Below are 11,712 nucleotides of genomic sequence, written 5' to 3'. Positions count from 1 at the left end.
CAGAAGAGACAATTACTGGCTACCCATAAAGGCGAGGATTATATTCAAAACCCGATGCATTACACACAAATGCATTGCTAACAAAGCCCCCACATACGTCAACAACACAATCACGAAAAAATCTTCCACCAGACCCTCAGGCACAGCAACAACCCTCTCCTCGAAATCACCCGATACAAAAGAGTAAGAGCGGGGGGCAGCAGCTTCAAAGTCCTAGCACCAAAACACTGGAATCCCTCCCAACTAACATCAAGAATGAAGAATCACACCAGCTATTCAAAAAATCACTGAAAACCTGACTTTTCGACCAATACTAATCACATACCGACACCCCAACCCACCCCAACCTTGCTATCATAGTTACTCTAGGGTCCATGACATAACTATGTACTGCAACAATGTGTAACCAATGTGCAACCAGCTTATAACTGTAAGAGTGTATTCTCCAAGTTGTCTGTAACTACGCTGTGATACCTCCGGGTCTGGGCGTATAACAAATGTAATAATAATAAAAATAATAAATAAATAAATTAATAAATATAAATAAACATAAACATAGAAGAAGTAAAAATAAGATCCAAAGACAATCCGGAGATGTGAGAAGGAGGAGTAGGAAAGTGAGAGAGACAATAAGAGTCAATAATAGCAAGAAATCGAGAGAAGGCATGAATAGAAGAGAGATGGAGATTAAAATTGCCAAATAGTAAGGAAAAATTAGAGCAATGCAGGACGACACTAAGTAAAGCATCAATGTCGTTGCAGAAAGTAGAAAGTGGACCGGGAGGACGATAAATCAAAAGAAAGGTCACAACACAAGACTTAGAGAAAATGGAAAGAGAATATTCAAAGGAAGAAAAGGTAGGTCATGAGAGGGAATTAGAATGACTTGTGGAGGAAGGCCGCTAAAGAACACCAGTACCTCCTCCACGACCAAGAGAACGAGGAGTATGAGTAAACACAGTACTAGAAGTGAATAAAGAAGCAGGAATAGCAGAAGATGAAAGCCAGGTCTCAGTAATGCATAGAAAGTGCAGGTTGAGTCATAGAAATATGTCAAGAATAGAATGAGTGTTCTTGGAGATAGACTGAGCGTTCCAGAGTGCGACATTAATGCAAGAATCTCCGCAATCAGAGCGTGGATAGACAACATTAGAGATATTGGGCCTCATTACGACCCAGGCGGAGTGGGTTTAACAGCGCCGGTAAAGGTGCCGGTGCCGTTAAACCCATTCCACCCTATTACGAGTTTCCCTTGCGGGACCCGCTCTGGATGTCTGGTCAGACCAGACGTCCTTTGCAGGTCCCGCGAGGGGACCAGGGAGCTGTTAGCTCCCTCCCCATTCCCATTGAGCCCTATGGGGGCTCACATGGAATTGGGGATATGTTCCCTGAATGGGGAAATGCTGGGTCCTCCAAGGTTGGAATGGCCCGGTATTTCCCCATTCCGAGACCACGGACCTGGACCCGAGTTTGGAGGCAGCCATGCTCTTATTAAGGGCATGGCTGCCTCCAAACTCGTAATGAGGCCCATTGTGTGAAGCAGGAACATGAGGAAATTTGTGAGAGGACCAGTGAGTAGGAATAGGACTAGGCGTAGAGAGAAAAATAGACTTGTCATGACTGTCGGGAGTTAGATGCAATGAAGGAAGCAGCACTAGGATGTAACTACTAAGAGGCAGGTTGGGCGTGCCGCCTTCAGGAAAATCAACCATACTGGAGTGAAAGAATCGACCAATTAGACCGGATCCAGCTTTCCCTCCATACCCTACACCCCCCTGCCAGTAACCTTTGGTGTCCCTTCCCTCCGCGCTCTTCAAATTCTACCCTGAATAGTCTGGCCTGTCGACTGTATTCATGCTATTGTGCCCTATTACTGTTTACTCTTGTGCAGCGCTCTGCTGATTCACGTACACATAGCGCTGAGATGCCCGTTCAGGCCTTCCTACGCAATATATATATGAAAAATAGAAAAAAATACACCGACTCCAGCACCATAACAATGTGTAATTCCATTTACAATCACGTGGAATGCTTGTTAATGCAACCCTTTCACGGTAAAGATATTCGCATTTGGATTTCTCACAAAACAACATGCTGTAAATAGATTGCAAACAATGCCCACATTTCCCTCTTGGTTTTTAATTACTTCTGGACCTAGCCTTCCGATTAAGCCTGTACATCTCGCTCCTCGGTTCAGTGCACATGCAGTCTCGGCTCCCAGTTCACAGGGCCGGATTATTCACTTAACAGGTGTCAACAGGCGATATCAAATGTCAGGGAACATGAGGAACACAAAAGGATAGCGTTTCTCGATTTGCAGCATGACTGGTCAACGGTACATAAACAAATGCACGAGACCGAATGCGGCGCTTGGTACTGGATGGCAGGCCCCGGTACAGTGTGTACTGGAGCTCCAGTCTACAGACCCGGAGAGCCGCGAGACAGGTGGCGTCTCTTTATCTGGTCGACTGGGCCTTTCGACATGCTGTGCGATTCTTTGCTGAATGTACCTGCCTCCATGTGCTCGCTTGACATTCAAGTGTGTGCAGCAAAGGAGCCAGGCTCAGACTGGCCTATCGGTTAATAGGCCAATGCCGAAGTGTAGGCCCAACATGCTAATGTGGGCCCGTTTTTCTGGTGGAAGTGGGTCCGTTTTTCGCCAAAAGAGGCCAGTTTGATGAGCTATGCAGCTAGTAGTTATGCCCAGAGCTGCTCAACAAATGTTCTGTAGAAGGTACATTTTGCAATACGTTTGACCAAAAAGCACCCCCCTGGGTACTGCTCAGTTAGTCACAATACGAACAAATTGGGCCTCATTCCGAGGTGGGCGCAAAGGGATACCGGGCACCGTTAAGGACATCAGTGCTGGTAATCCCTTTGCGCCCTATTCCGAGGTCCCTTTGCGGGTCCCGCTAAGGCCGCCTGGTTTTACCAGGCGGCCTTAGCGGGAACTGCAAAGGGTCCAGGGAGCTAATTACGGGCCCGCAAATTGTGGTACCGTTATTTCCACCTTCCCCATTCCCAGTGAGCCCTATGGGGGCTCAAATGGGAATGGGGAATGGTATTTTAAATGGGGACTTACCGGTCCCGCAAATGTCCGACTAGACCGGTAGGTCCCCATTGAACGAGGGCGGACACGGTCCCGTTATTGGTGGTAGTCCATGACTACCACCGACCTTGGAATGAGGGCCATTGTCTCGTGTGACGGTGGGACACTTTTTAGTTATCGCCCAAGCCAAGATGATGCCCTAGGAAAACCCCAAAAGGAGCCCCTCAAGAGTTCCTGCACTATTTGGCTTGTAATTCTTGCCTTGTAACTCTCTCTGTTTGAGGAATGCATTGAATGCATGCTCACTACTACCACCCCTCTGCAAATTGTTGTTCATCAAGCATAACCAGATGTTTACAGACGCTGTTTGTGCCTTCCTATGGCATGATGCCAGTGCAACCAGGGCTTTAAGTGGGCCACAGCTAGCTGGGACTAGCCCAAGCACACTCTAAATACCTGCTCCTGAGTCAGGGCACTGCCCAGGCTCCCTCTGTCACCCACTAAAAAGGAGACAATATGATTTCTCCTGAACAGGTGCCTGGAAGCTGAAATTCAGGCAGGGCCAGCTGTATTGGAGCTCGTGGCGGTCCATATACAAAATTCTGTTTGGGGACCTCCTTACCTACAGTTGGGAATACCAGCAGTGAAGTGGTTATTGCATATTATCTAGGCACAGGCAGCCAGATGGGAGTAGAAACCATAAATGCCCCCTAAAAAGCTAGTTAGCTCTTTCTCAGCTAGATGCTAATTTAGTTGAAACTTGAGTAAAAAGGTAAGGAGGTGATATGAACGCTGATGGAAACTGCAAGAGACATGAGGGAGGTGATGGACGGAGTGCTACCGGAAAGGCAGACGGTAACGTGTGCACTGAAAAGTGCACATTTAACTTACTGAATTAATACATTATTTTGCCTTGTAATAAGGAAGCCAACATGGGGGCACCTGCTCTGGGTCCTCCTGCAGGTCGAGGCCCAATTCAACTAAACAGTTGAAAGGCTCTGACACCTTCCCTAACTTCAGGAGAAATATGCTTGAGGTAATGGATAACTGTAAGGTGTGGAAGGAACAGATTTAGGGATATTAGAAGCTTCCTTGCTCAAGCAAAGCGCACACTGAGGAGCCAATGTCTCATCCCAGTAAACTGAAGCTGTTCAAATAAGTATGTATAGCTCGTAGTTTGCAGACATTTTGCCACTAGGGTGAGTGTAGTGGCAAATTAAATGAATTACTATATCAGAGACATATTTGTTAAATATAGAAATCGGTTGTTATTCTTGTGTTCCCAAAATGGTATTTGATTTTATGTAAAGCAGCCATAAATCCACTTTGGTGCTGTTTGCCACCCACCCCTGTAGGTGATTTAGTTACAATATAAGTGTGATTAATCATGTGTATACTGAGAAAGTGTTTTATTTACAGGCAGAGGTTTATTTACAAACCGAGCTGGAGAGATTTATTTATAACATGAAAACTGGCTTCAAACAAGACCACCTGACCAAAAATACAAGTATGCAGGGCCTCATAATGTATTTTTTGGTCAAGCTGCACTCTCTTTAGGTCATGCCTAGCAATGTGCAGGCCACACAGAGCACTCTTTAGGACACAATCCTTTTTAGAGAACACCCGCTTGGATTTCACATCCCACTTAAACCACTGCATGCAACTGTGGACCAAATGGTAGCCTGACTCTCCATCTAACTCTGCAAAAAGCAGGATATTTTTGATTAAAAGTGTTGTTTGCTTTAGTTAACTCAAAAGCATGTTTTTGGTTACCTAATAGATAATCCATTTAATTGTCTGTTTATTAGCAGGGAACAGTGCCCCAAATACTCAGCTAGCCGAGATGATAAAAAGTCACCATCAGTGAGATGAAGATTGTTCCAACTATTATATCTGCTCAAAAAGGTCTGCGTGCGCTTTAACTCAGGAGTATTTGCAAACTATACATTTTGTCAGGCTATGGGCGTCATTAAGAGTAGGGAGGTAAGGGATAAGAAGACCGGTGCCGGTAATCCCCTACCGCCCTATTCCGAGGTCCCTTGGCGGGGACCGTAAGGAACGTGTGGTCAGACCACATGTCCCTTACGGGTCCCGCTAAGGGACCAGGGCGCTAATAATGGGCTTGCACGTCACGGGCCCGTTATCAGTGCCTACTTACCGGTCCCGCCAGGGTCGGACTAGACCGGTAAGTCACCATTAAACTACACCAGTGCCGGACCCATTATTGGTGGCAGTCATGGCCCAAATAGCGCCATGACAACCACCAATCTCGTAATGAGGCCCTATATATGTTTTTTTAATCAGGCTGTAGATGCTTGCACCATAAAGACTTATAAAGTCCTCATTATGACTGGTGCGGTAACACAGTGCTAATTGCGCCGGGATACCAGCCAACGCTATGAGTGTTACTGCAACTCGGTCCAGCGCAATTTGTACTGGATTCCAATTTGTGGTGCAGAGGTAAATCCCCATTTCCATTGGGCCCACTGGAACCAACGGGGGTTTCTTAGCACTATTAGTGCCGTGCTAATAGTGCTTAAAACGGGCAGAAAGGGGAAATTTCTATCTCCAGCAAAAAGCTGGAGGTAAAACTCCCACTTTCCACCCAACTCGAGATTGGGAAGAGCGGTAAATGAGACAGTACTTGCATTACCACCACATTTTACCGCTAAGCTCAACTCATGATGAGGCCCTTAGTAAATTAAGTAAACGCTATCGGCGAACCTCTGTTTCACAGCATTACTTTGATATCATGTAAAACAAAAAATATGTGTGAGCGCCTTACCCAACAAATCTATAAAACACTACTTTTTGTCCTCTGAAGCTGGGAGGAACTACGTAGATATTGAAGCATAATAAGGACACATCAGGAGAAGAAAGCAAATTGCATGGAATTGCAGAGCGATAGAAGTTAAAAAACAGTATGGCAAATTCCCATGGCTACAAAATCCCCTCAACGCCAAAAGCCACAACTAGCATTGCTGCTTATGGAGACGATTTTTTGTAGCCCCAGAAAATTAGGTATTGCCACTGATTCTGCAAAAATAATGTCAGCCACAATATCACAAACAAAGAGGTGATGGCTGGAAGGTTTGAAATGAATCATAACCACTGGCATTGCTCTCGGCAACCCTCCAGACCATCGTTCTTCGCCTGCCAAGCCATTACAGAAGAGAAAAGACCATACCCAAAAGGTGCAGTCCAGCCCAAACCAGTAGGTCACATCCCTTCTGCACGAGACCACAAGCATCCCCAAACATGTTTCGGCCTTGTTGGGCCTCATCAGTGAGGAGTAGCTTGGGTCTCTAGGCCCAGCAGGCACTGGACCCACGTCTGGGCATACCCGTTCCACTCGGGGTGACAAAGCAAAAACAAAGAGGTGGTGGCTGGAAGGTTTAGAATGAATCATAACCACTGACATTGCTCTCGGCAACCCTCTAGACCATTGTTCTTCACCTGCCAAGCTATTCCAGAAGGGAAAAGACCATATGCAAATCAGGCTTGGCCCCACCCAAAAGGGGCAGTCCAGCCCGAACTACTAGGTCACATCCCTTCTGCACGAGACCACAAGCATCCCCAAACATGTTTCAGCCTTGTTGGGCCTTATCAGTGAGGAGTAGCTTGGGTCTCTAGGCCCAGCAGGCACGGGACCCATGTCTGGGCATACGCATCCCACTCGAGGTGACAAAGCAAAAACAAAGAGGTGATGGCTGGAAGGTTTAGAACGAATCATAACCACTGGCTTTGCTCTATGCAACACTCCAGACCATCGTTCTTCGCCTGCCAAGCCATTACGGAAGGGAAAAGACCATATGGAAATCAGGCTTGGCCCCACCCCAAAAGGGGCAGTCCAGCCCAAACTACTAGGTCACATCCCTTCTGCACGAGACCACAAGCATCCCCAAACATGTTTCGGCCTTGCTGGGCCTCATCAGAGAGGGGTAGCTTGGGTCTCTAGGCCCAGCAGGCACGGGACCCACGTCTGGGCATACCCGTCCCACTCGGGGTGACAAAGCAAAAACAAAGAGGTGATGGCTGGAAGGCATAGAATGAATCATAACCACTGGCATTGCTCTCGGCAACCCTCCAGTCCATCGTTCTTCGCCTGCCAAGATATTACTGAAGGGAAAAGACCATATGCAAATCATGCTTGGCCCCAACCTCAGAAGGGGCAGTCCAGCCCGAACTACCAGGTCACATCCCTTCTGCACGAGACCACAAGCATCCCCAAACATGTTTCGGCCTTGTTGGGCCTCATCAGTGAGGAGTAGCTTGGGTCTCTAGGCCCAGCAGGCGCGGGACCCATGTCTGGGCATACCCGTCCCACTCGGGGTGAGAAAGCAAAAACAAAGAGATGCTTGTGGTCTCGTGCAGAAGGGATGTGACCTAGCAGTTCGGGCTGGACTACCCCTTTAGGGGTGGGACCAAGCCTGATTTGCATATGGTCTTTTCCCTTTTGTAATGGCTTGGCAGGCGAAGAACGATGGTCTGGAGGGTTGCCCAGAGCAATGCCAGAGGTTAAGATTCATTCTAAACCTTCCAGCCATCACCTCTTTTGTGTTGCTATTGTCACCCCGAGTGGGACGGGTATGCCCAGACTTGGGTCCGTGCCTGCTGGGCCTAGAGACCCAAGCTACTCCTCACTGATGATGCTCAACAAGGCTGAAACATGTCTGGGGATGCTTGTGGTCTCGTGCAGAAGGGATGTGACCTAGCAGTTTGGGCTGTACTACCCCTTTGGAGGTGGAACCAAGCCTGATTTGCATATGGTCTTTCCCCTTTTGTAATGGCTTGCCAGGCGAAGAACGATGGTCTGGAGGGTTGCCCAGAGCGATGCCAGAGGTTAAGATTCATTCTAAACCTTCCAGCCATCACCTCTTTTGTTTTTCTATTGTCACCCCGAGTGGGACAGGTATGCCCAGACTTGGGTCTCGTGCCTGCTGGGCCTAGAGACCCAAGCTACTCCTCACTGATGGTGCCCAACAAGTCTGAAACATATCTTGGGGATACTTGTTGTCTCGCGCAGAAGGGATGTAACCTAGCAGTTTGGGCTGGACTACCCCTTTGGGGGTGGGAGCAAGCCTGATTTGCATATGGTCTTTCCCCTTTTGTAATGACTTGGCAGGCGAAGAACGATGGTCTGTAGGGTTGCCCAGAGCGATGCCAGAGGTTAAGATTCATTCTAAACCTTCAAGCCATCACCTCTTTTGTTTTGCTATTGTCATCCCGAGTGGGACGGGTATTCCCAGACTTGGGTCCTGTGCCTGCTGGGGCTAGAGACCCAAGCTACTCCTCACTGATGACGCCCAACAAGGCTGAAACATGGCTGGGGATGCTTGTGGTCTCGTGCAGAAGGGATGTGACCTAGCAGTTCAGGCTGGACTACCCCTTTGGGGGTTGGACCAAGCCTGATTTGCATATGGCCTTTCCCCTTTTGTAATGGCTTGGCAGGCGAAGAACGATGGTCTGGAGGGTTGCCCAGAGCAGTGCCAGATGTTAAGATTCATTCTAAACCTTCCAGCATCACCTCTTTTGTTTTGCTATAGCCACAATACCACTCCTCTCATCTGGTGGCCAAGGTTTGTATGTCTTTTAGTTTTTACTGAAAGATGACAAAGCCAACTCTGCCAAAGTATTTATTTAAATAGGGGCTCTCCCATTGGTGTAAGGAAACATTGTGTTCTCTCTCTCGCTTCCTGATGTGCATGTATACAGCCCTAGCATATGCATGCTTTTGGTTTTGGCATGTATAAGTACCACCTTAAGGCCAAATCAGTTTGACAATTCGACAAGAGAGAGGTGTTGAGAATCACTCTGTCTTGTTCATCACAGCCCTTCTTCACGGTCCTTCACAATTATCATGGTCCTTGTTCCCAGTTCTTCCTTCTCCTTTATCAAAGTCTTCCGTCATCATAGTTCTTCCTCTTCTTCAAAATCATCCTTCATCACAGCCGTCTCCTCCATTACAGTTCTCCTCTTTCGTCACAGCCCTTCCTCACAGACCTTCCTTCTCCTTTGCCACATGCCTCCTTCATTTGCACCCCTTGTGGCCAAAACTATTCTGCAATTCTACAGTAGAGAGGCTGTTGACAATCAGTCCTTCTCGTTCATTGTCGTCCTTCGTCCCAGTCCTTATCCTTCAACACAGTCCTTATCCTTTGTTAAAGTCCATCACAGTCCTTCTGCTACATGAGAATCATTTTCACTTTTCACAGTCCTTCATCATATTGCTTCTACTTTGTCAGTCCTTCACCACAGTCCTTTCTTCTCCCTTGTCAAAGCTCTCTTTTGTCATAGTCCTTCTCATTGACAGCCCTTCTCCTTCAGCGCAATCCATCATCAGTGCTTTGCTTTTGTCAAATGCCTTTTACATCACAGTTCTTGTCCTTTGTTACAGTCCTTGATCAAGATCTGTGTCCTTCATCGCAGTGCATTAACACAGTCCTTCCCCTTTGTCACAGTCCTTTTTAATAGTCCTACTTCATCTCAGACCTTCTCCCTCATCACAGTGCTTCTCCTCCATTAAAGTCCTTTGTCTCAGCCATTCCCTTTCTTTTGTCACAGTTGTTAGTCTTCTCCTTCATCACAGTCCATCGTCATAATTATTTTCCTTTGTCATAGCCCTTCATCACAGTCTTTCAGTTTCATCACAGTCCTTTATCGCAGTTCATCTCCTTTTGTCACAGTCCATGTCCTTTGTTAGTCCTTCTTCACAGTCATACGTCACAGTCTTTCTCCTTCATCAGTCCTTAATCACAGTCTTTAGTCTTCATCACTCCTTTGTCACAGCCCATCTCTTCTGTCACACTTCTCCCTGTTCTTCAAAGTCCACCTTCATCTCGCACACATCTGGCATCTTAGCACCCTTCAACCTTTCGTTCGATGAGTCGGAGATACTGCAACTCATAACTACGGTCAGTAAGTCCAAGGCAGTTGGCCCGGATGGTTTGTCCAATTTTGCCATGCAAAGGCACCCTAAATTATGGGCTTCCATTCTCTTCCACATCTTCACAGCTGTCAATTATCATCAAAAATTACCACCTACATGGACTCAAGCAATAACGGTACCAGTTTATAAAAAGGGCAACCGACTGTCTCCGGATAGTTATCGCCCAATCTCATTATTGGACGCCCCAGGAAAAATCTTCTGTAGAATCTTACTGAGAGAACTGAATGAGTGGGTTGAAATGAAATCATTGCAAGATCCGTTCCAGTCAGGTTTTGTGAGAGGTTTGGGGACCATTCCAAATATTTTCGCTCTTACTATGGTGCAAGCCCAACAACTAGTGCAAAGACAACCGTTATATCTGGGATTTATTGATTTTAGAGCCGCTTTTGACTCAATTGATCGTGAGCGACTCTTTCTTAAACTCAGAGAACACGATTGTCCTCACACCCTGTTATCCTTAATTATACTGCTCCACTCATATACATCCATGCAAGTGCGTATAACCCTTGATGGGATACTATCACCAAGGATAGTTACTCAAAGGGGTTTAAAGCAGGGATGTGCCATGGCTTCCTTCCTGTTCAATTTCTATATATTAGAAATCGGTGAATTTTTGACCAATTGTGTGGGAGATCCACCTAAGATAGGTACGCAAAAAGTCCCATATTTGTTATATGCGGCGACTTAGTTCTACTATCACAGACCCCACGGGGATTGCAAAACATGCTAGGACAACTTGGCAGTTATGCTCAGGCCAACAACCTTAACATCAATACACATAAAAGTCAAATAGTTATCTGTAACCCGAAGAGAAATTTTAAGGCAAACGATCACAAATGGCAATTGCAGCAGTGCAAAATGCATATTGTTGACCAGTATCGATATCTAGGTGTAATTATACAACATAAAAAGACACTATCACAATACAAGTGCGAAGTAAGAAATAAGCTACAGTCATTGGTATCTCAATCGCGAATACTTCTTCGCAAGTGTGGGAAGTTTTCAATTAAACACATCATTATGTTCTATAAGATGAAGGTAACACCCATTTTATTATATGGTGTTGAAGCTTGCCTCCCTAAAGATCGTATATTCTGGGATGGCATAGAGTCCTCCTATTGGAAGCAAGTAATACAACTCCCGACATGTACACCCATAGCGCTGATTCGCTTTGAGCTGGGTCTCACATCTCTTTATTCACAGGTGTTGTGGAAACAATGCGCTTTCCTTCGAAAAGCGCTTACTGGTCTAGAGATTCCAACTATTCTGAAGGTTGTTGCTCACAATTTACTTACGTCAAACAACCTCTTTCCATGGAAATGGCGTAATCATGTTTTAAATGCTCTTAGTGATGCAGCCATATCCATTGATTTACTCATATCGAATCCCAATCGAGCAAAAGTTAAAATATTTCAGTATGACTGGGCAGAAAACATAACAAAATGTACAACATATAAAGACTTCAATGTTCTCCTGTTTGGAGTGAAGAAGCATGGGATAATGGCAACTTACCTTGGAAAATTTCCGTGCCCTCAACTCAGGAGGAAGAACATGAAATTTAGGTTGAATTTATACATCACTCGTGACATATTATGTAGGAGAAAAATTATTACAAATGAGCAAAACTATTGCCGGTATTGTGAGAACACAAATCAGATGGAAACTGTGCAACATTTGCTGACAGATTGCGAAGCAGTAAGTGAGGCAAGAAGCA

Source organism: Ambystoma mexicanum, chromosome 5q (genome assembly GCF_040938575.1).
Source record: "Ambystoma mexicanum isolate Mex_15411 chromosome 5q, UKY_AmexF1_1, whole genome shotgun sequence".
NCBI lineage: Eukaryota > Metazoa > Chordata > Amphibia > Caudata > Ambystomatidae > Ambystoma > Ambystoma mexicanum.
Note: the sequence above shows the minus strand (reverse complement) of the source record.